General features: G+C 43.0%; 1 protein-coding gene and 1 long non-coding RNA gene across 2 annotated transcripts in view; both read right to left on the reverse strand.

Annotated features, from left to right (window-relative positions):
- The window catches only part of tjap1 (tight junction associated protein 1 (peripheral)), a 63,281-nt gene extending 57,122 nt beyond the window's left edge, over positions 1-6,159 (reverse strand). The window contains exon 1 of the mRNA XM_080740083.1: positions 5,718-6,159. The gene's annotated coding sequence lies outside the window, so the exon portion shown is untranslated. The remainder of the gene's footprint in view (positions 1-5,717) is intronic.
- An 11,428-nt stretch (positions 6,160-17,587) lies between these two features.
- On the reverse strand, positions 17,588-20,055 carry LOC308297042. The gene is made up of 3 exons (XR_013962657.1): positions 19,919-20,055; positions 18,555-18,621; positions 17,588-17,722 (listed from the first exon to the last, which is right to left on the reverse strand). It is a non-coding gene; the product is annotated as an uncharacterized lncRNA (long non-coding RNA).
- Between the last annotated feature and the right edge of the window lie 243 nt (positions 20,056-20,298).

The raw sequence follows: 20,298 nt of genomic DNA on the forward strand, positions 1-20,298 counted from the left end.
GGGGGAGCCCGGGATCGAACTGGGAACCTTCCGGTTGCCAGGCGGCCACTCTACCCCTGAGCCACTGCCGTCTTTAGTTTTAGTCTTTACGGTATCCAACTATAGTGGGAACGTTCTCATTCTACTGCTCTGTCACCACAATGTGGAATGCCCTGAAAGTATCTAATGAATTTAAGCACGGTACTTAAGTACACTTTTGAGTTATTTGTACTTTACTTGAGTAATTCCAATATCCAATACTTTTACCCCACTACATCTCGGTGGTTTACTCCACTGCAATAATTTGAAAACTTTAGTTACTAGTTACTTTGTAGATCTTGATTTTTATTACAAAACATGTATCAGCCACTTCAGCCCTATATATATTTTGGCCATTTGGAAATAGCCGATCTGCAAGCTCACAATGTGTCGCGATGCGACATTCTGCATAATGAATACTTTTAATTTTGGTACTTTAAGTACATTTTGATTCCAATACTTTTGTACTTTTACTGGAGTACATTTTTTATTATACATACTTTTACTTGTAAAAGAGTATGTCGATTATATATTGCAGTTACTTTAACTTGTTGAGTATTTGAGTACTTTCCCACCACTGCATCATCTATTTAAAGATGTACAACACTCGTTTATTCAATCAATGGTTGAATCAATCTAACAATCAATTCATCATCACATCAGAGAACAATTCACACACTGAGCGTTACAACCATAACACAACAGATCACATCATAAAAGGTGAGAAGGACAGCTCTAAACCCCATCATAGGATGACAGAACACACTCCTCTTGTCATTATGATGTGGAATGTCTTTCCTACCAACCGTCCACCCGCCAAAGAGTCCGACTTCCTCCCCTCCTACAGAAGCGCCATAAAAGAGAACCTGTCTGCAATTTGCAAAGTCTTCTAGCTTGCAAAAAGAAATCACCCCACAAGTGTGACTCGTGCCACGATAACGAGGTTATCATGAGACCGACACTATATTTTCATAAATAGGAATTCCTAGATATGGGCTGAATATTGATGACATCAGGGATCTCGGCCATATAGGGTGTGCCAAATGTAGTTCTAAGAGCGGCCATTTCTTGGGCAAACACAGCCTTACACAGGTGTTCTGATTGGAGTAAAGCATTAGTTCTATGCAATCAAACAATTGAAACACCTGTGTTTTGTCCCAAAAGATGGCCGCTAAGGACTACAATGACGTAGCCGCTGGCACACACTATATGGAGCGTGACATGAGGCGTAGGTCGGGAGTGGCTTATTGTCGGTATCAGCCGTTGGCATGCAGGAGTCTGTCCCCGTTACAATGCGCTAGACCCCTGGGAGATGGACTGCTGAGGTGGAGCGCCACACCTACCATCAGCTCCCAGTACTTGCCGCACGACTTGCCAAGCCGTGCTACTCATACGCTGAGTTGGCGGTGCCCGGAATCGAACCCATGACCTTGCGGTACAAAGGCGAGAGCTCTACCGACTGACACATGCACAGATGGACAGGCGGACATGATCTGCAGTTATTCATACCACCCACAGTGACAGTCACAATAAAAACACAAATCAGTGTTGTTACACATTCATGACATCGGTTTGTGTTGTGAGAGACGTCAGACCAGAGCTTTGTCAGCCTATATAAGCGGTTGCAAACGTCTAGAGAAGGAGAGAAACGCTGAGAGCTTAAAGGTTTTTAAAGAGACTTAGGTGTTTGAGACGGTCAGAGACAAAGAGACGTAGAGATGCGGAGCTGGTCAGTGCCCCTGAAAAGAGGACCGCAGACACATGGCTTCTATGGTTGTGCTGCTGGGCCAGTGGAGGACATGGTGTATTCATTTGGAGGGTTCTTCTGTAACGGGTGGACCTAAAACAACAAGGACCAAATCCATGTTCACGTCTTCAACACAGTGACTTTGTGCAGGATGACGTTGCCCCCAGTCACAAACGGGAGGCCTATTCCCTCCATGCGCTACGGTCACACAGCTGTACTGATAGAAGGTATCATCTACATCTGGGGAGGGAAAGTTGATGTCAACAAACGTTTTGTCACCACGGGGGGACGGGGAGACAACGTAGTTTATGCATTTGATGTCAACACTCACAGATGGTTCAAGCCCAAGGTTTCTGGAACCATTCCAGAAGCGAGGGAGGACCACTCAGCCTGTGTCTTGGGAAATGTCATGTTTATCCATGGAGGATGGAACTCTGTGACTGATGGATACTATAATGACATCTACAAGTTGGACACCAGCACAATGGTCTGGACTTTAATTAACACCAGAGGCTCTCCGCCTCCTGTTTCATCACGCCACGTTGCCGCCATCATCGGGACAAAGATGTTTGTATTTGGGGGATATGGGCACCAGGACCACAAGTAACGTTAGATTGTTTGACACAGAGAGCAACGGTTGACTGAACACTCCTTCTGCACATCTTCCAGAACACTGTGCAGGCCATGCAGCCTTTGCCTACAATGGAGAACTGTACATAGTTGGTGGCAGCATCCGACGGGAGCTCATTGATCTGTGGAAATTAAATTCCAAGACCTTCTCCTGGAAGGAGGTTGAGCCCGATGGGATAGACCCAGGTTTGCACTGTCGCATGGTGGGAGATCGTATCATCCTCCTTGGAACAGATTTCCGCTTACACCTCAGTCCTAGTCTGAAGACGTTATGCAAGCTAGCAGTTATTCAGTTTGGTCTGGAGCAGTCAGGACTCCCACACAATGTCAAGTGGGAACTGACAGCGATGACAACAGCAACAGGTGAAATTAGTAAATGGTAAATATTCCACTGGATATTGAATACTTTAATATTCCACTGGATGTTGAATAGCTTGAAGAAATGGTGTCTGGCCTGTACACTCTGTTGATGAATAGAATACACCAGTAAGACGCCCTAAGGTCGAAAGCGACCTCGCCTTAAAAGACTTGTTTAATTTCATTAAGCGCCCCACGAAGCTTGGCCAATGTGACGCTGTCACACTGACTGTACGTACAAACAGACACAGGACGAACAGACAAAGACAAATGTTGGAGTGGTTAGCGCCACTCAACTAAATTGGAAGTAATCCTATGCAGGCTCGGTTTCTACGCAGAATCTATTGGGCATCTCCAACACCATCAGGAACTGGCAGCCTTGTCAACAGCATTTACAGCAACCAAAGAAAGGCAATCAAACACGGAAAACAGTAAGTATATTTCTTGACATTTTAGTTAATAAATTATCTAAAATGCGGGGACCAGGCAATCCTATTCCGGAATGGTTGGAATCAATCGGACCAAGTGTGAATCCACCCTTAAATTCCTCAAATCCCACAACATCGTGCACAAACTCGTTTTGTCTGCTGAGGCCCTTAGCCTACAATCCTACATCCACGTCCAAGGACCTCCAACTCTCTGCAGGGTTTCTCTACAACAGGGGTTTTCAAAGTGGGTGACGGGGCACCCGCGAGATCATTTGATAGTATTTGTTAGTACAACGTTATTTTCAGTCAGTTCTAACCAAAATGGCTATTATCTCAATGTTTTCCTCACAACATAATCACTAAAATATCGTCACTGTCGGGCAGAAACCTTGTATCTCCAAGTTTCAAATGTGTACGTCTTTTGGTAAAGCAAAGCCCTGCTTCATCATACAAGACTGTCGCACAAAACTAGTGAAAACAGCCGATCTACAAGCACACAACGCCTCGCGATGCGAGGGGTTGTGTGCTTGTAGATCTGCTGTTTTCACGAGTTTAGTACATTTTATAGATGATAAATACAAAACAAACGGTTTTGGACATACAAGGTTTCCACCCGACAACGACGATATGCTATAAATATAAGGTGCTGGGGAGTGAAAATTATAATGTAGGGGTGCCTCGGATTAAAACAAATATTTATGGGGTGCCCTGAGACAAAAAAGTTTGGGAACCCCTGCTCTACAAGGCTCTTGACCAGCAACAGAGGATGTTAATTCACACACTGATGTCACAGTCATAAACACAACCGAGGTTCTCAACCCCCACCACGCACGAAAAAATAACATCCGAACTGCTCACAACGCTGCTCCGGCTGGGAGGCATTGTTGTGAGCTTGTAGATCAGCTCCTTTTGGAATGTTTTGCCTCTTCCTATATAATTTGACAGTGTTTATAGTATAATCAACATTGATTGATTACTTTTGTCATTGATTGATTGATTGAATATTGTATTAGACAAAACTGAATAACAGTACAAGTATAGTCAATACAATAGAAAATGTAGTTGTACAGTACAAGTACAGTTAAACATCCTGCCTAAAAGGAACATCGCAAATGCAATATTAAAGTCCTTTTACGGTCTTGGTTACGTTGGAAGTCCTTGGTATTCAATTCATGGACATAGCAAAATAGCAAGCAAAAAAAACATCACACAGTAATGGTCTTATTATTTCCTCAAAGTGGATTGCAGGGACTCTGTGGGGTCCTTTAGGGGGGTCTAAATTGACCCATACAAGTCTGTATAGGTTTCATTTGGTTCCATTTGTACACTGTCAGAGTTAAGGGGAGACCTTGAAATGTGAAAGTTTGAGATAAACTGCTACAACATGGCACATTATGCTAATCGTCTGGGGACCCCCATCTTACAACCACTGGTCTACATCTGGGGACCCCCATCTTACAACCACTCTTAGAACCACTGGTCTACATCTGAGGACCCCCATCTTACAACCACTCTTAGAACCACTGGTCTACATCTGGGGACCCCCATCTTACAACCACTCTTAGAACCACTGGTCTACAACTGGGGACCCCCATCTTACAACCACTGGTGGGTCTACACACAACAGATCCTCATCACAGCGGTGAGGAGAACAGCTGTCCATCATATCATAACCTCAACAGAACACACACACCCCATGCAGCATGACAGAACACAAGTACTGCTCCTGTACAACCGCTTATCGATTACATATAGCCTATCGATTATGTGTAGTAGTAGTAGTCTGATAACCAGAAACAGCTCAAGACAGACAAGACATGCACCGTACAAACTGTCTGTGAGGTGGACTCACACAGACAGCGGCAAGAACTCGACATTTAGCAGGAGTTCATGATCAAAACGTACACATTTAGATATTCATTATGAGGTTGTAATAGTGAGTTAGCCCGGTGTCAACCTGCAGCAAGCAACGTGGGAATCATTATACCAGTGTTTCTACTAGAAATGGCGAGATTTCATCATCTAAATGGACCCATACAAGTCTAACTCTGACAGTGTACAAATGGAACCAAATGGACCCTGTCGGGTCCATTTGGTTCCATTTGTACACTGTCAGAGTTAATGGGGAGACGTTGAATGTTAAAGGTTTGAAAACCACTGGCCACAATGCGACAGAACCGGACGAAACAGTCAAAGAAGAAGCCGACGTTTGTCCAGAAATGCACACACACACACACACACACACACACACACACACATGATCCTGTCTGTTTGTCACATTTTATACAAAACGTGTGTGTGTGTGTGTGTGTGTGTGTGTGTGTGTGTGTGTGTGTGTGTGTGTGTGTGTGTGTGTGTGTGTGTGTGGACATCACCATCCCAGGCGTTACTACTGCAACACTCACACACACACACACACACACACACACACACACACACACACACACACACACACACACACACACAATACTACAAATCACACAAACATACTTGTAAATCTTTCCACACAAACACACACCACAGTCAGTGTTTCATACCTGCCGGTTTGTTGTTTTTTTCCCCAGGCGCTTTCTATGACTCCGAAACGTTTTGATGTCCTTTTTTTCCCCCTTTAACTTCGCTCCACAGAATAATAAACTTTATATTTATATCTCTGGAAGAAGAAATCCCATTAAAGAAGAAGTCCAAGACTATAAAGTCCTTATCGCAGCATGTTTTAGACCACCGGTAAAAACAAGACATCCAAACGTGTTGTTAATAAAAAAAAAGACCCATTAAAAAATCCCACTCCAGTCCAGACAGCAACACTATATGAGCTGTGGTTGTGTTTGAACCGTTTTAGACACAACAACCGCTTTTGACACGATGAACCCTCACCGGCCGCGTCCACCGCTGTGTCCCTACGAGCAGACAGTGCAGATAAAGGGACATTAAAAGATGATAGTAAATGTTGTTCAGATAAAAAGTTGATCTCCTTCCCTAACCCTCCTCCACCTCATCCTCCTCCCTCCACTGTCGCCATCTTTACCCGCGGGGCATGCTGGGTAATCCTCAGGAATCCCCCCACACACACACACGTAGCAGCCGTGCTGACGTCACGGTGGTGGGCAGGTTGGAGGGGGGGGGGGGGATAACAAACTTTTGGTGACAAATTAATGATGACAAACAGTTTGGGATAAAACAGTATATATAGGCTATAACAGATGACAGGATAGGTGGGCAGCAAAACATTCTGGGGAATCTGGGCACATTTGAATTGATTGATTGATTGATTGATTGATTGATTGATTGATTGATTGATTGATTGATTGGTTGATTGGTTAATTGATTGATTGAGTGATTGATTGATTGATTGATTGATTGATTGATTGATTGATTGAAGAATGTATTAGAAGGTTGCATAGGAAACAGTTTGTACTGTCATGAGTTACATGACAGTACAAATCACTGGTACACGGTCAACTAAAAGGAGATCCTAAGCTTTTCGGCACCACTTTATGTAGCTCATATAACAGGGAGGGCACTATAGGGGGCAAATGTGGGCATCTGCAACCAGGGAGACTGGTCACCTGAATAAGGACTCGGCACCTAATATGAAATCTATGAAAAAGTTGAAGCAATATATGTAGTTGTCTCTCTCTCTCTCTCTCTCTCTCTCTCTCTCTCTCTCTCTCTCTCTCTCTCTCTCTCTCTCTCTCTCTCTAGTAAGGGGTCCCTGACTCCCTGCTCCATATCTCTCTCAGCTACTAAAGCCTGGTAGGCGAGGTTACTCAGCTACAGTAAGTCCTTGGGCTGAAAGATTGTCGAAGTCCCCTGTTCTATACTAAGCCGGGAGATAACACAGCCTTCAGCATGTATGGTCCTCCTTATGTGCGCTGGGACGAATGTGTCAGGGAAGCTTGAAGCTTGGATGGCCTGGTTTGGTTTCTTTTGCTATTTTTAAGAGATGTTTAGCAGACTTGATGATGCTATTATAAGACATGATGTTGTTGCAGTACGATGGAAACCTCATACTGTATGTCCAAAAGTGTTATTTCTTTAATTAAAAACAACACAAACATATTATTAACGTGTAACCATTTAAACCATATGTTCTCAAAGTGGGGTCCGGCGACCCCCAGGGGTCCTTGGAGTGGTACCAGGTGGGTCCGCATAAAAATGAGTTAACATAGCGTCACAATAATTTTAACCACTTTATCATTTTATATGTTAATTGGCTATTCAAGAATTGTTGTTTTTAATTTGAAAATCTATTGAAAAATCATGTTTGATTTACACATGGGTTGTGTGTCGTTTTCCTGCTATACCGCTAAAATGTGGAACGCCCTACCGAAGGCCTTAAAGGAGTGTAAATCCATACCTTCCTTTAACACATAACGTGCCTAAAGACGTCTGGAAACGTCTTTATATCAACATTTGCACTCCTGACGTTTCTACCAATAAATAATAATCAATATTAGTATTTTATCGCCAGATTAGCAAAAACACTACATTACCCATAAGCCTCAGCGGCGCTCGCTGATGACGCGCGCTGGTGACGCGCATGACGTGCGCAGAGCTCTGGGAAACAGAGCGTCATTCTGGCTCCATTATATGTGGACGGGCGCTGCTAGCGCTGCTAGTGCCGCTAGCTGCTAGCGATTAGACATCGAAAATGGATGACAATACCATGTTAACGTTATGATGCGGGGCCATACCGTCGCCGATGTATGCACGCACGACGCGCATGCGCGCCTCGGTGAGTTCCATTAACCCTATGATGGCATCCCAAACCGCTCTGAAAAACCAGTTACAGGCGGCTGCCCCTCGAAACTGGTAACAGTAAACTTAGCCTAACCTCCTGACCCTTCTATTGTAATTTTGCATCGTATTTTTACGACTGTTTTTCTGTACAGTACTGTGTTCCATCTGTCTGTCTGTCTGTCTGTCTCATTCAATGTTATATGAGTAAAAAAAGAAAGGATCTCAACGTAAATAAAGTGTGCTTTTCTGAGCGTATCCCAGTTGACTTTGTGCCAGTGAACTCTACTGTCTTAATGAAACCGTACCCTTTCCTATGCAAAGCTCTAATACATTCTTCAATCAATCAAATCAATCAAAGTGGAGTTAGCGGGTGGGAGAGAAGGGTTTGATTCCCGCTCAGAGCAAATCAGTAAATGTAATTGTTCAGTCCAGGGTGTGTGTGTCCCAGGGCTCCAGTGTCCCCCCCCCCCCTCCCCCCCCCCCCCCCCCCCCCCCCACCCCACACACACACACACACACACCATTTTCCCATAGCATTAAAGTATCTTTGCTGAAAAGCAGATCAGCCATTTCCTTTCCTCCTCCTCATAGTGGTCAAAGATTCTTGTCAATACCAGTCAAAAGTGTACGGAGGACGATGTATAAAAATGGCATCAAGCACAAGGACAGGCCAGGGGCGGATGAAGACATGAGACTGTGAGACTGTACACCGATATGAGAGAGAGAGAGAGAGAGAGAGAGAGAGAGAGAGAGAGAGAGAGAGAGAGAGAGAGAGTAACATTATCCCCAGTGTCTTCAGGCTGCTGGTGTCCATTCAGTGATGAAGAAACAGAGCATGACTCTGTGTTAGTGCGTGTGTGCGTGCGTGTGTGTGTGCGTGCGTGCGTGCGTGCGTGTATGAGTGAGAGCAGAACTTTGAAATACTGTACTAGCAGTTAACTGTGCGACAGACAGAGAGGGAGGAAACTGTGAAATACTATCAGTAAAGTGCAAGAGAAAGAGAGAGAGAGAGAGAGAGAGAGAGAGAGCAAAAACAGAGCTTTTGATAAATAACTGCTATTTGTGCACAACCTTGCAAAGGCTTATCCCAAGCTAACCTTTCCTGTGTGGGTAGGATATAGGCCTACAGGCCAACTATTTCTGACAGCAAATGCACAACTGTTATGGTTTTATAAGTTAGATTTGCCTCGGTTGCAATGTAACAGCTCTGTGTACACATAATTTCTATTCCCTTTCGATTGTAGATTTTTTTGTTTTGATTGTTATAGTTCCATTGTTTGCTTTGGCATTTGTTAACGCATGTTTTCTCATGCCAATAAAGCCCTATATGAATTGCATTGAAACAGTGTATGGCATCCCCCTATCTCCCAAAGACTGATCCCAACCTACAGCCCATCCCGCTCACTCAGATCAGCAGATAATCACTGTATTTACTTATTTATATCCATAATAATACACGTTTCCCTTAAAAAACCTGCACTATCCACACCTTTCACACAGATTTAATTTCTTTGCTAAATAGTTACTATATCGATTTTAAAAATCGAATCGTATCGTATCGCCATGAATGAACCAATATCGTCCATGTATCGTATCATCAACCATGTATCGTGATATGTATCGAATCGCTATTAAAATGTATCGTTACACCCCTACTTCTCAACCTTTTCAGGCCCCCAAAATAACTATATTTTAACTGGGGACCCCCCCACCCTGACACGCACTATGCTTTGAGGCATTACATTTTGTATAACACAGTTCTATTGTGAAAATGCGAGGCGTTGTGAGCATGTAGATCGGCTGTTTTCTCAATTTCTGCCTCTAATATTTGACAATTTGGCCAATGTTTAATGTCATTTTAGAGGTATTAAAAAGTCCTTAAATTGCGCTCCACACAGCGCTCCACACGTCCCAGACTCTTCTCCCTTCTGGCTTCCAAAACTGTGGAATGAACTCCCCGTTGCCGTTAGAACTGCAGACTCACTCCTTATCTTCCACTGTGGTCTGAAGACTGCACTTGTCCTATAGCCTCCATGACATTGCAGGCTAATGCAATGTATCATTGTTGACCTGGTATCCTATAGTGTACTGTATACTATAGTGTGGACAGATTATTGATTTTCTGGATATTCTGTTGACTGATGATAGGTTATCAGTTTACAGTACCATATAATGCTACATAATCCTATTACTATTTATATTCATTTGATGTATTACCTTGTGCTGTTACTGTTATTGCTTATTGTAAACGCTCAGGATTAAGAGTGTCTGCTAAATACATTGTAATTGAGAGAAAGAGAAAGAGAGAAACTGTAAACCATTATAGAGGATCGTATACAGTAGATAGGTCAGTAACAGTAAGAGTGTCAGTCTGTCTGAGTCATATTACAGGCTGATGTTTACACCTAAACACACATTGATACTCACACACACTTACACTGTTGTATGTCAACACACACACATACGCACATGCACGCACACGCGCACACACACACACACACACACACACGCGCACACACGCACACGCACACACGCACGCACGCACGCACGCACGCACGCGCACACACACACACACAGTGTAATTTGACCCCCCGCAGCTCTCCCGTACCAATGGCTCTCAAGCCTTTTCATTGCAATTCATATAAATTTGCCCCCTCTGAAAATACTTCATCCCAGGGACCCCCATACAAGATTTTGCGTTGCGAGCCTGTAGAGGGTTAAAGTGACTGAATTGATAATGATAGTATACAGTATCAACTTATGTTGCTGCAGGGACCCCCTGGAAGCCTCTCAAGGACACCTTGGGGGGGTCCCCGGACCCCACTTTGAGAATCACTGATGTAAGGCACAGGAGCAGGGGTCATCAAATCATTTCGATTTTGGTTTTTTACATATCATAATAATCTTCTTATTTTTATCATGAGACGCAATTACTGAATCTGTCAGTCTCCAGGTTTTCTTCAGAATATGTATGACACTGATTTACTACGACACTATGGAGTCCACTACACTAGTACTAGTGGTTCACAAATGTTTTATTTGCAAGGATCCCCTTAAAGGGATATTTCACTTTCAAAAAAACTTTTGGTAATTTTATCATCTAATCAGGCTTCTATGAACACCCTGAACAGTTTTTAATTAGCTTGATTGAATATTTAGATATTTGATGTAAATGTTACCAGGCCCTCCTCATTTTTTCCATTTTCCCAAATAATTATTAAAAATAAACGAAAAAAGTTATCCAAAAAACACGGCCTGCTCACATATTAGGAGGGTAATATGAGTCACCAGAAAAAATAATGGGTGTTTTTAATGAATCTATCATGGTTAAAATGGAGTTTGAAGTTACAATGGGTGTGTATGTGGAGAGAGGCCCTACCACTGCTCCCTGTTGAAAGTGGAATATCCCTTTAAAGGTGATAAACCATGCATTTAAAAAGTATTTATGTCAAATTGTTTATGTCCCCCCCCCCCCCCCCCCCTCAAAATCTTTTTGAAAAAAAAAAAAAAAAAAAAGAATAGAAAAAATGTTTTTGAACAAAAAAAATGTTTTCTTCAAAAACGGCCGTCGATGACGTCACCGACGGCAGCAAATCTGGACAGCCTGTTTTGAGAACCCGTGGGATTCTTTTTTAACCTCCGCCTTCCCAAAACCAGAGAAAGACACAACGGTCAGAAATGGGACTTTGTGAGGATAGAAGGTGCTAGTGGAACCCCAAAAAAAGGTTTTAAAATAGTAAAAGTGAAATTTCATGGTGTATCACCTTTAACTCTGAGAGTACAAACTCTCAGCGTGTTATGGTCATTCAGGTCAAGGCTCTTTATGTGTTTCTGGTAATATTATTGTCTGCTCATTTTCTATGATTGGTCTTCGACGAGCCAAAATGTTCACATCCCCCCTTCTCCGCTCCGTCCACTGGCTCCCGGTTGTGGCCCGCACTGAATACAAAACACTGATGCTGACCTTCAAAGCCACCAAAGGTATGGCTCCTCCATACCTCCAAAACCTGATCAACCCCTACAACCCCACCCGTTCACTCAGATCAGCCAACACAGGGATGCTGACAGAACAATCGCTAAAAACCTCAGGACAACGATCCACTCGTGACTCGCCCTAGGACTCTTCGCCCTCATGGCCTCCGAAACTGTGGAATAAACTCCCAGTTGCCCTTTCCTTTTCATGTATTGATGCTGATGATGTACTGATTGTGAATCACTCTGGATTATGAGCGTCTGCTAAATGCTTAAATTGTAAATTGTTTGTTCGTGGAAAAAAATAGAATTTTGGCAAAAATATTCACCACAAGCCAGCATGGCGATGACCCCTGGCACAGGAGACATAGGAGAGAGGTTCCCTGGAAGAGCAGATGTGGGCCTGGATTTGCCTGGTTAAAACCAGACCGAACACAACAACACCCCCTAGCGGTAGTGGTGTTGTAGTACGGTCTGGCCCCAATCCATTGGCATTCTATTTCCTCAAACAGCTTTTAGGGTTGGCCAATCAGGGTTGTATGCTTGGGGCACGTGGTTTATGTAGGCTTGGGGCACGTGGTTTGGAGCAAACCCAAGAAATGAAAACTCTTCCTGAAATCCCAGACTCTCTTCCCAAAAAACGAAGTGTGTGATAGAGGCTGGCAACGCCAGGCAAGGCCTGGATATCCAGTGAGCAACAAACACACTCCCCAGAATGCATTATTGTGACTTCTCTTGACAAAATGTGACCAAACATCAAGCGTTTGACTGGAAGGATCCGCTAAAAAAACTCTGCAACTTGAGCCACGAGAGGGGAGCGAGTATAGCTGTGCCACAGCCGAGCGCTGCGAAGTCTGCTTCGGTCAATGTCCCGGCCGGGTCATCGGGCCACCGTCATGTTGGCTTGTGGTGGACATTTTCAACTTTTTGAAGGATCTTTTTGGAAACATTCCAATGTCATCCCTGCAATATATATATATTTATATAACCCCCCAGGGAACACTGTTTTCATCTGCAGTAATTAGAAAAATCAGCAGGTAGAGTCAGAAAACTGTCTTTATCTAATTTTATAGTCACGCACGCACGCGCGCACACGCGCGCACGCACGCACGCACGCACGCACGCACACACACACACACACACACACACACACACACACACACACACACACACACACACACACACACACACACACACACACACACAGAGTCGTGGTTCACTGGAAAACCCATTTACATAGCTCAGCAGGAGAACTTGCCAATGAACATAAAAGCCGTTAGTACCAGACAGGGCCAGCAGGGGGGGACAGACGGCAGGGCTTGTCTGCCTACTGGAGAAGAGATTTGACAGCTTCTTGTGTGTGTGTCAGTGTGTGTGTGTGTGTGTGTGTGTGTGTGTGTGTGTGTGTGTGTGTGTGTGTGTGTGTGTGTGTGTGTGTGTGTGTGTGCGTGCGTGCGCACGCGCTCTCTCCTTTTCCTATCTAGTCATATATCTGTTCAATAAATGTATGTGTCAAATATTTTGGTTGTCCATATCTGGCATTCCCAGATATATGTGCTTAATATTGACGGGCATAAAAGGGATTATATTTGTGTGGTTGCCCTAACACAACAGGGCATTATTCGTGGGAAGCAGATGTAGAGGAAAGTGATCTCCGTATATGGGCATAAAAGGGACAAGGATGTAATTAAAGGTGATACACCATGCATTTAAAAAGTATTTATGTCATATTGTTTATGTCCCAAAAACGTTTTTCAAAAGGTTTGAGGCTAAATTACCACTCCTGAATAGAGAGCCTCTCTCATTTTTGAATGGCTCTCAGAGCATTTCAGCTGCAGTACCACCTTTGGCCTGAACTGCGCCCCCCCCCCTTAAAATAGGAAAAGTGAAATTTCATGGTGTTTCACCTTTAACAGGACTCTTTGTGTCTCCATAGAGAGGCTCTTTGTGTCTCCATTGGGAACTGCTGGTCATCAAATTATTGGCTTAGGAATGCAAAAGATTTCTCCATGTGGTGAGTAATCGATAGAAAAAAAGTTATTTTTTGGGTGAAATCTCCCTTTAATGTCCTACTTGATTAGCGTCAGCTGTAATATTACAGCGTCAGTTGTAATATAACCGACAATAGCCGACAGTGTGAAAATAACAGATCTCCAAGCTCAAAATGCGGTGCTAAGCGGTGTGTTTTGAGCTTGTAAACCTGCATTTTTAAAAATTTGAATCCTGAAAAGTAACAGTTTTGGACATAATGAGGTTTCCACCCAACAGAGACTGTTAAGATAATTGATTAAAATGTTCCTGTTATTATGATTAACACGGTATAGATATCATTTTCAGTGTTAAACGTCAATGCCATCCTGTGTTGGGACAAATAACTAATCCTCGTGATGAGATCTGTCCGCTGCAGTCATAATGCCCAGGACACAGGATAACAAAATGATATTGCCAAGCCATGATATCTGGCCTTGCTACTGGGCCCAACGACACGAAAACATCTGATATCCATTGTTATGTTTAATTGTCCAATCAGAATGTGACTAATGTATTCTGTAACTCCATATATCTCTGAAATTATGTTTTGTATAGTCAGAGAAGCTACGATGGGTGAACGTACTTGCTGTACTGTACAATTTGAACTCTGAACTATTCTTTCATTACAACTAACAGAAAACGGACTTACATCTGGTGTGGACTCATTTCTTGTGTGCGAGTACTTTAATATTTTGGGGAAAACTGTCTATTCATATGGAATATAATAATCTTTCCATCAAATGGCCCATTCGATGCCGGATCAGCTCAGAGGAGATATTGGGGACTCAACTTGGACAGTTGGACAGTTTTTCTTTTTAACCTCACCTTCCCTGCTGCTGGAACCAGGAGTTTCTGCCCCAGCCGGACACAGTGTGGACTCATTTCTTGTGTGCGAGTACTTTAATATTTTGGGGAAAACTGTCTATTCATATGGAATATAATAATCTTTCCATCAGAGACGGGTGCAGTCTAATATTAAATTATAATCAGATAATGAAACTCGAGAGACGACGGTGCTTTTGAAGATGACTTTATTGACAGGATGATTGAGCATTAAGGGAGCTCTTTAAAACAGTGCTTCTCAAAGTGGGGTCTGGGGACCCCCAGGTGTTCCTTGAGGGGGTCCCAGGGGGTTTCCGGCAAAATAAGTTGTATTGATGCATTGATGTATTACCTGGCTTGCTTATATTAAGTCGCTCGCTAAATTGTAAGTTGCTATAGCATAAAAAAAAGAAAAAAGAAAATTAACCCCATTTTATCAGCTATTCAAAAATGCCAGATCACAACCCATCACATCTGCTTTTCTTTGCGCTCAATCTTCAATGTAGCAATTTGCTGTCATTTAGAAATATATTAACACAAATCTTGTCATATGGGGGTCACTCACTGTTACACAATATTTCCAGGTCCGTAAATGTATATTTAAAGGGGTCCTTTAAAGGTTCTACACCAGGGCTACTCAACTTAGGAAGGCTCAGGGGCCACTTTTGTAACAGGCTTCATGACAAGCTTAATAATTAAGCAAACACACAGAAAACAGCCACATTTCCATCTATATAAGCCATGCCAAACCTCATTGAACCAAAAGATTATGGATGGAATGAAGAAATTATCGAATTTGATCAAATTAGGCTTTATTCACAAAATGTGAAGTGAAAATAGAACTGGTTCAATCGTTTTGTAACCGCCCCTGTGTCTGGGTAAGTGGGTATGCAAGGCTAGTGAACTTTGGCAATGTAAAGGTATGTTTTCTCATGCCAATAACGCTCCTTTTCATTAATAGGACGGATTTAAAATAAATAGACGTTTATACTTATTATTCAATCACTCAAACCCCATGCAGCATCCCTATTCTCGGGGGACATTCACCAAAAATAGCCGATCTACAAGCTCACCACAAGATGCATTGTGAGCTTGTAGATCGGCTATTTTTGGTCAATCTCCTTCAATGAGCAGTTAGTTGTGTTTAAATTACAAAGCTCAAAGCATCAAATGTTTTACAAGTACAGTACAAATGGCTGAGTTGAACTTTACTTGAGTTATTTTTCCATAAAACAACAACTCTTAACCAAAAATAGCCGATCTACAAGCTCACAATGCATCTTGTGGTGAGCTTGTAGATCGGCTATTTTTTGATGAATGTCCCCCAATAATAGGGATGCTGGGGTTTGAGTGATTGAATAAGAAGTATAAACGTCTATTTATTTTAAATCCGTCCTATTAATGAAAAGGAGCATTATTGGCATGAGAAAACTTCCCCATTTGGTGTACAAGCATAGTTCCCTGGCTGCTACGATCTGTTGGAATGTGTGCACTGTATGTCGGTGCTGACTGGCGGAGCCGCGGAGGCAGAGACAAGCACAGACAAGGACGTCTTCACTAGCCTAAAACATGACGGTCGCGAGCGTTCATATCGCACGACCGTCATGCGTCTCCACTCCAGTGAGCCCGACTGTGGTTGTCTGCTGCAAAATCTCCGCAGGTTTGTCTGTCTGACCGTCTCGTTGTACAATAGATCTAATGTAGCCGCCAGCATCTCCGCACTGCTGTGTTCAGGCTGTGTTCTGTGCATTGACTGCATTCGCTTCCTGACTACGGAGTCCACTGAGGCTCAAACATCACCGCATTTTGCGTTGCGCGTTAACTTTGCCAGGCTTAGAAAAATCATATTTTTATTGGTATGGTCATGACGGGCCGCACAGACAGGCGGTGCGGGCCGCATGCGGCCCGCGGGTTGAGTAGCGCTGTTCTACACCATGCATTTAAAAATAATTTATATAACATTGTTTGTGTCCCAAAAACATTTTTCAAAAGGTTTGAGGCTAAATTACCACTCCTGAATACAGAGCCCCTGTCATTTCTGCCTGGCTTTCAGAGCATTTTCAGCTGCAGTACCACCTTGTCCTGAGTGGGAGGACTGCGCTATTGAGCCAGTTTTGCCCCCACACTCCTCCCCACCTCCTGCTCAGCAGGCCTGCCCGACAGTGACGATATTTACACCCCCGTATTATGTTGGTGTGCCCATGGATTCTTGGGACATGAAAAGTGCAGAAAAAAGGTTGAGAAACACTGCTTTACATGATGAACCACTCAGCGTTACATAGAATCGATCAGAAAACCACTGAACATGTTGTGGTTGTATCGGCTGTCGTAGAGGTCGTACCTACCACCAGGCAGACGCATGTAAACAGTGTCTCCCTTCTCCAGCTCTAGGGTGATTCCATTAGTTATGTACATGTGGTACCTAAATGGATTCTTGCTATGATTGTTAACTGAATTGTTCGAAATTAGGGTCTGCCCATTTTTATACATGTAGATCTGCATTTCATCTTGCCGCGTGCTCGCTGCAGTAAACGTGAAGCGATACACTCCTTTCACTGGTGCCGTGAAGACTCCTATATGAGAGAACACATGCACCCACGCACGCACGCACACACACACACACACACGCACGCACGCACACACGCACACACGTCATTCTTTTATCATGATGACACTTTTGAAACTCTGTTAATTAAAACCAATGCCACTGACGTTCTCTAATCTCATCCTGCCTATTTATTTAAATGAGAATAGATAGATGCTGTATGTAAGCTATGTTATTTGATACCTAATTAATAAATTGAACGTTCATTAACATGACTCAGCCACCACCCACCTGTAGATGGATCGTAGGCGTTGCCCAGGTTGGTGTGGACCCTCTTGTAGACAAGGGTGGTGGTAGAACTGAATGGTCCAACTTGTCCATCGTCATACAAGCCGGCAGAGAAGGCCACCTTCGGTCTGTCTGTCGACGCTGGAGCATTATCAAATTGTTTATATTATTACAAAAGCATTATGCTATTAACAAGACGAAGCATCAACCAAATGTACTTGAACCGCAGGGGGGTCCAGGGGAAAAAATCGCCTAAAATGCATGCCCAAATTGGAACAGTTGTGGACACAAAACTACAATGATTGTGGCTACTCTTGACCCACCAAGTGTAAGCTAACCCCTGAAAATTCACAAATGCAGTGTAAAACATCACATTTCTTTTACCAAATTGTAATGCTGTGATCACTTACTAGGGAAAAGAGGATTGAAAAAGACCTCCGCCTATGGAAAATGTGCATTCTGAATAGTGAAAAGGACTCAAGACCTCATTGGAGACATAATAGTGAATAGAGAAATTGTCCATCAAGGTGTCATCAATTGATAGGCAAAATCTTATGAATATATTTCAAACTATGTAAACGCTACAGATGTTTTAGTGAGAGTAGTGCTGTAATATTAGTAATGTAAAAGTATAGGGTGAAAAATGATAAAAACTAGTAAAAAATAATGTGTAATAATAATGTAATATGAGTAATGCATGGATGAAAAATACAATGGCAGCTGATTATATGTGCTGTAGGGCCCCTGTAAGCAGAATCAACATTGAAATTGTAATTTGATTTTGTCTCTATTGATTTATTGACCAATAACAGGACAAAAACAGTTGTGTGATTGGTTATGGGAAGTCGGCTTCCCATATGTGGCGTAAGTTGTTAAATGTGTTATTTTGCAGTACAGCAGCTTGCATCCGACTACATGGCTTCAACAAACGACAAAATCCTTCTTGGGCCCTTTAACATAAGAATTTACTTACTCTGCAGTTTCTGCACTTTCAGTTGCAGTCAACCTCGTTTCTACGGCGGACAGCTGGGCAAGATGGGCTGGAATCAGTACATTAGCATTAAAGGGTAGCAAGTGATGTTTTTGGTTAAAACTATTGTTAACAAGTTAAATAGATCTATATTCTGATAGTAATCATTGCTAAGTGTTTGTTCAGTAACAGGAGTCTCCCTGTCTCTCTAGCTCTTTAACTCTTTCTGTGCGAAAACCGAATAATCTCGGTTCTTTTTTCCATTCCAATACTAATTTTTTAATCTATTTCGCTTACCCTGAGCTGCTAGTAGCGACGTGGGTGGTCTTGGCTCCTCCACCGCCTCCCAACGAGCCATTCTACTTGTCCCGATGATTTATTCCATTGAAAATGGTTTAGAAAAAAGTTTAGAGCCCCCCCAAAAAAACGCTGTTTCAGCAAGACGTACAGTATTAAGGATTACAAGAACCGACATTATTCGGTTCATTTAGTAAAATGAATTAAATAATCGGAGGCATCAACGATCGCCCCGGTCTAATTTAGCATCCTAGCACAAGGCCGCGATTCTGTTTACACGGGCCGTAATGGGAAGAAAAGGCCGCAGCACGCCGCCCACTCCAATAGAAAAACACATCTTTACAGCGGATTTTCTCCGGATTGTGTTCCGAGGCCAGCAGACAAGTTATTTTGGCGGCTGAATAACTTTAGATCGCTCTTCTAAAAAATTATATAGTCGATTGCTAACTGATAGCTAACTTCCTCCGGCTCGCTAGCATAGCACTCATTCGAGTGAAAAGCCAAGCCAGTTCAGGCTGGCGACCCGGATGTGATAGTGAATGACTACGGGAGAATGGCTGGCACTCTAGCGGCACCTAGCGGCGCCCGGCAGCTATTGAGTTAATAAACACAACAAACTTGTTCAGGTGGGTTGGCAATTTCGGCCAATCAGGAGAGAGAACCCATTTATCAGCTTCAATTTTTTAGTGTTCCAGTTCCAATGTTGTCTGCTCCTTTCTTTATGTCATCACTTCAGTTTCACTTGTTTATTCTTATTAAAGAGCTCTCTCTCCTGAGTCCCGATTGGATAGAATTGGTATCCTGGACTGAAATGTCATTTTCTGTTTAATAAAGAGCAGGAGAGACAAGAGCTGTTACTGAGAAGAAAATAAATATTCTCAATGTCTATAACAAATGATAACTATCATATATTTTAACCATGAAATATCACTTTCCCTACCTTTAAGTCAATCATAAATACTCATGCAGTAGACAATGTTGTAGGTGTAGATATCCCATATGTATTATATGGATCAATTGATCAGCACATATACTATAAATACTGTTTACCGAACATTTGCTCAAATTACCTTCACTTGCTTCCTTCAAGTCTTCGACCTGGCCCTCACCGGCACTCAATCTGGTCTGTCACATCTTTCTTCATCTCCACCAGAGAACGTCCAGAGAAGACTGTAGCGTCCACCACCACCAGCTGTCTCCCACAGACCTCCCCCTTTCTCCTCCTACTCTGTTCAGAGGAGCTGGCCTCAGCACCAAACTCTTTCCTTCCCAGGATGAGGCCTTCAATGTGACTTTCACTAGCACTAAGCCTGGTTTGACCTGTCCTTCACTAGCACTAAGTCTGGTTTTGAGGCCTTCCACCTGGATCTCGCTGATATCCAGTCTGGACTGAAGGCCGTCCACGTTGGTCTCAGTGGCTCTCAGTTTGGCAGCCATCACTGAAAAATAT

This window comes from Nannobrachium achirus, assembly GCF_963921795.1.
Source record: "Nannobrachium achirus genome assembly, chromosome: 13".
NCBI lineage: Eukaryota > Metazoa > Chordata > Actinopteri > Myctophiformes > Myctophidae > Nannobrachium > Nannobrachium achirus.